We start from the raw sequence: 5,467 nt of genomic DNA, 5'->3' as shown, positions 1-5,467 counted from the left end.
CCTGGACCCGGGAGGAACCTGGACCCGGGAGGAACCTGGACCCGGGAGGAGCCTGGACCCGGGATCCAGCCCCATCCAGCCACAGCAGCTGCTCTGCTGCGATTCCCTCAACCACATGGAACAGAATAGCAGTAAATTCTGTTCTGATTAGTTTAACTATTTATTCATAATCGGATGTTTTCTGGGTGAATAAATTGATCTGAATCTGAGGCGAAGCGTTGCTCCTCTTCCTCCTCCCCCTCTTCCTCCTCTTCCTCCTCTTCCTCTTCCTCCTCTTCCTCCTCTTCATCCTCCATCACTTAAATTCTGTCCTGTTCTGATGCAAATATCTTGGTAAACCTCAACACAAGCCTCAGCTGCAGCATGTAGCAGTTTGGTGTAAGAAATAATCCCTTAATATCGATAAAGTTCTTGTTCCAAATCGTTTCACTCAAAACATTTGGAAATAATTAATCTGCCAGCGGAGATTAAAACAAACATCATTAAAACAAACGTCATTAAAACAAACGTCATTAAAACAAACGTCTGCATGTTGCTGAAGAGATTCCTGCAAGTGAGTTTTGACTTCTTTAAGTGTAATAAGATGTTTGGACTAAAAATACTAAAAACATTCAACCAGAACCAGAACAAGTGCAGACGGAACCAAACCAGAACCGACCAGCAGGGAAACGGGCCGGTTCTTCAGCGCTGAGCTCAGAATCACAGATTCATATGGACATCAATATTCTGTTTCTGCTTGTTTTTTTCAGAGTAATGTTGTTTTAATGGACGTGTTTTAACTGGAACAAGAAAATCTGATGATCTGGAAACACAAAAACCCGTTTCCTGAAACTCGCCTTGTTATTTCTGCTCATCGTGTTTTTACCGTTTTCTTAGTTTATTTTCTGTGAGCTGCTGTTCTTGGCCAAGTCTCTGATGTGAAAACCTGGTTATTGTCATTATAGATGAGAAACTTTCTTGTTTTAACGAGTTTTGCAGCTCGTTATCCTGAGAGTTTCTTGTTTTAACGAGAAATCTGTCCTGGATTCATTCCAGCTGTGGCTGTTAAACCATCGCCAGGTTTTTGTTCCTCCAATCTGTTTTCGACTCATTTAGATGCTGTTTTTTCCTGATGCATCTTGTTTTTATTTTTATAGAACTAAAACTCTTTTCCTGCAGCGTCTTTAGTTTATTTCTGTGATCTGCGCATGAAGTTGGATCTGGAGTCGTTAATAAAGTCACATGATCCTGTTTGCATTTTTCCACACTTAGTTTTCCAGATGTAATAAAAACTTCAGGCTTTTTTATTAAAATGAGTTAAAACCACATGAAACATGAAGAAAATGTTTCGTAAGGAAAAAGTTTGAAGACTTTCTGAATATTCATCTTCAGAATCAATACACAATCAGCCAGGTCAAAGGTCAGGTCAGGCCCTTCAGGCCTCGGTCCTACATCAGGCCTCCTGATTGGCCGATTGAAGCTCAGTGACTTCCTGTGTGGAAGCGCTCGTCTCCCCGTGTTTCCATGAGTCCAGCTGCCATATTTCCTGCAGTTTTCCGGTTCCTCCTCCATCACAGCCTGACGAACGTTTGCTCCTGTAAATCTGCCCCATCGATCCGACACGACTCGAGTCTGCAGCGAGGCGATCAATCTGCTGCCGCGCTGAAGGCTCGTCGATGGAGCGCCGCTCTGCTCGCTGATTTTCAGCACAAACTGAGATGAGGATGTTGATGAAGGAATTACAAACCGTGCAGCTGCTTTTGTTTCCCTCCTGCTGTAAATGTTTGACACCAAATGGTTCCTTCACATCTGAAGGGCGGAGGAACCGCAGAGCGCTCCTCAGCTCTCCTGTGAAAGACATGATGAACCAAAGACAGAAATGAAGCCACCAGAATTATTCATTAAAATATCCAAACTAAATAAAGTTTTTAAGAAAACTAATTGTCAGACCAGAATCAAAGGTGTTGTTTAGTTAAATGAACTGTGTTTCGGCTGTTTTGTAGTTTTCTGAAAGTTTGTTCCAGATTTATGGTGCATAGAAGCTGAATGGTGCTTGGAGTCCAAACGGTTCAGTAAATCTGTCATTAACTTGGTTTTATGTTTAGATTTGTCCCTCTTTGCTTTCCATATCTAATTATTCAGTTTTAAATATTCCTGAAGCTTCTGGTTCTGTTCTGGAATATTTCTGTCTGTTACCAAAAGTTAAAATTCATCTTTATTTCTCATGTGTTGCTTTTCCAGTTTTCTAGTTTCTTCGTAGCGTTTCGTTTTGAATCTGATAAATTCTCCTGCTGGTCTCTGGGTTTTGGTTCCTCCAGCTGATGTTCATCCTGCTGATCAGACCAACCTGTTTTCTCTCCTCCATATTTACGCCTCCCAGGTGGCTTTGCTCCGGTTTCACGGTTCTGGTTTCTGACGGTGTCTGTCAGCTTTACCCTCACCTGGCTGACGTTTACTTCTGTCCTAAAGCCTTTTGGTTGTTGCAGTGAAGCAGCTGAGCTCTTCAGGCCTTCAGGCCTCTGAATGACATTTGATTAATCAGATTAGCAGCTTGTTTAAGTCAATGGGTGCAAAGTAAACATAATTATTAAATCAAATATTCAGTTGTTGCAGAGACTGGAGAAGAACAGAGACAGAAATCCAGTAAATTTGTTGAAGAAGTACATTTTGTTCTGGTTCCGTCCAATCAGGCGAGTCGGAGGAAAAGTTTCACCGAGTCTCAATAATAAAGTTGCAGCTTATGTTGTTGAACGAATCAGGAGAAATATTAAAGTCGTTCTGCTTTAGGTCAACTGAACTGAACAAAACTTCATTAGAAACATGAAACTGTATGAAAATCATGTTCTATGTCTCTGAACATGAAGAATAAAAGATGAAAACCAATCTGATCTAATTTTAGGCTAGTTGTTTGTAACCAGTTGGATTCTGCGCCTTGCAGACCAGGAACAATCGTTTTTCAAACCTGGTTACAAAGTGGATAAATGTTCAACTTTGGTTTCATGTTTCTTTTGGCGCAGCGTCTTTGTTTAAACAATGGTCCTCTAGTTTAGCTCCATCTCTCCCTCATATTCGTCTCATTCCCATGAATAACAAACATGGCGTCGTTCTGTGGTGGCGCTACAGCGCCATCGATTGGTCTGGCATGCTTACTGCAACACTTCCTCTGGTTCTGCATGCTGTGGCCTGAACTCATTTCTTCTTAATCGTTTACAAACATTGACTTTGAGTGTCTTTATTTCACAGGGCAGTAAAAACATACAAAGTCTAGATGCTAACCAGTTTATTATGCTAGGCTACATGATGGAGGGGCTTTTTCTTCATGGTTAATTAGACGCAGCCTTTCACCTTAATGCCAAACCACATTGTATCTTTACCTTCATGTTCTTAAAAAGTATATGAAGGTTAATCTTCCAACCTTGTAAAAACTGTTAGCTGCAAATTCACAGCCAGTCCTTATGACTGACGGTTACGATCGCCATCTTCCTCTTCCTCATTACAATAAACATTACAATAAATGACAAGTTTGGTTTGAGTTCTTGTCAGCCGACAGCGCAGTACCTTAAGACCATTTTACCGTGAAACCAGCTAAATAAAACCGATATTAGGAAACCAAATATCTGCTTTAGGAGTTAACGTACAAGCGCAGGTTGCTCTGTAGGATAGGTATAGCTACCTACAGTAGCTACCTACTATACGCAGGTTGCTCTGTAGGGTAAATTTAAAAAGAGACACCAGATCAAACCGGAGGACTCCCAGCTAATGCTAAGCTGTGTAACATTAAGGTTCTCTCTCAGCGCAGTTCGGCTCTGTGATCACAGTAAAGTAGCTCCAGGAAAGATCGCAGAGGATTGACACATTTCTGCGTAAAGATCCAAAATCTTCATCATACCAAACATAAAAACCATGAGCTCACATCCGGTGAGAACGGAGCTTCGGCCTGCAGGAAGCAGATCAAGAATACGAGTCGAGAAGTAAAAAATGCTGAAATCCCTGAGGGTGAAAGTCCCACATCCCAGCCCGGCTGCAGCGGAAGTTTGAAATGCCACTTTACGGAGACAACCACTTTCATTTAGAGCCCATCAATGTCTTTTTCAATATCCATTAGCGGCAGAGAGGCGAGGGATCAATGGTCTGATTAAAGACTCACAGAGACCCTCATGTGCTCCAGTCTCTGGAAGATCCGCTCAAGCAGCTGAAACGGCGGTTTGAGCGAGTCCGAGGAGTCGAGGAGAGGTTGTTAATGATGTGGCTCTGACCGCTCGGCTCAACGCCTCACTTTACTGAACAAAGGACATAATGAGCCAAATCACCAGCTTCATTGATCCGAAGGCATTTCCTCCTCCACATGACGAGCTTTTACCTTTCTGACAGTTTGTCTCATTTTCAACATGTTTAACCAAACATTAGCAGCAAATTCATGAGAATTAAAACAATAACAGATCAGAATAAATCTGAAGAAAGTAGACAGAAATCAGTTTCAGATTTATTTTGAAAATTTAACATCTACAATCTCCTATGTCTCTTATTTCACATCTACCTGCTCCCACTTAGCTCAGGCGCTAACGTGTTAGCCGTGTCCGTCCTGCACAGCCGGTTCTGGTAGAAAACGGGGAGATATTTCTGTCTAACCAACATTCATATGAATGAGAAAGATGTTCAGTAAAACCTGGATGTTATTGCAGCAGAGCATCAAACTTTGAACATCCGTCCAGTTAGAAAAGCAGATCCAATGAGAATCTAAAACATGACGACAGCAGTTTTTATCGGGAGTTTCTGTTAAATGCAGGAAGCAACCCGAATCAGAAACATGAGTGGGGAAACGCTAAGAAAACAAGGAGGTTAGCTGGAGTTAAAATGAAAAATAAAATATTTTTTATGTTTCTTGGAGCAGCAGAGTCAGAAAAAGCTGAAACTAAAGCAGAAGCTCCAAGCAAACAAAGTGAACAGGAGTCCCAGATGAATCCAGGGAGCTGCCACCAGGACCTGCATTGTTTCATAAAGCAGCTCCATCATTAACGCGGCTCCACCCGAGGCCTGCAGCCGCGCCGCCGCCATCCCTCACTCTGTCCACAGTCATCGCCGCTCTTTATTTGCTGCCTTTATTTATCCGGCCGCCTCCTGTAAGCATTGTTTACCCTGCTGGCGCTGTCCTTGGACTTCCATACGTCTCGGAAATGGATAATACCTGCCACTATCTAATTTGCAGCATCCCGCCCCGTCCCCTCCGTGGTTCTGTTGGCTCTCGCAGCGCAGGCAGGTCCGTTTGGGTCCGTTTGGACCCAGAGATAACGGATATCTGACCCTGTCGCTGCGGATGAACGAGATTAGAGAAAACCAGCAGAGATACGCAGCAGGACCAGGAGAGGTCTCCACGGACACGCAGTGTGTGTGTGTGTGTAGGTGTGTGTGCGTGTGTGTGTGTGTGTGTTTCTCCGGGCTATTAGCCAAACCAACAGATCAAACCGTTTATCAAAGAGAGTCTGGACTG

At 42.9% G+C, this 5,467-nt stretch overlaps 1 long non-coding RNA gene across 1 annotated transcript; it reads right to left on the bottom strand.

The window, feature by feature from the left end:
* Positions 1-1,230: 1,230 nt before the first annotated feature.
* Positions 1,231-3,199, bottom strand: LOC107834275 (uncharacterized). Its single transcript, XR_001660067.1, has 2 exons — positions 2,327-3,199; positions 1,231-1,827 (listed from the first exon to the last, which is right to left on the bottom strand). It is a non-coding gene; the product is annotated as an uncharacterized LOC107834275 (long non-coding RNA).
* Between the last annotated feature and the right edge of the window lie 2,268 nt (positions 3,200-5,467).

This window comes from Poecilia formosa, unplaced genomic scaffold, assembly GCF_000485575.1.
Source record: "Poecilia formosa unplaced genomic scaffold, Poecilia_formosa-5.1.2 Scaffold572, whole genome shotgun sequence".
Lineage (NCBI taxonomy): Eukaryota > Metazoa > Chordata > Actinopteri > Cyprinodontiformes > Poeciliidae > Poecilia > Poecilia formosa.
Note: the sequence above shows the minus strand (reverse complement) of the source record. Positions and strands in the feature narration are given on the sequence as shown.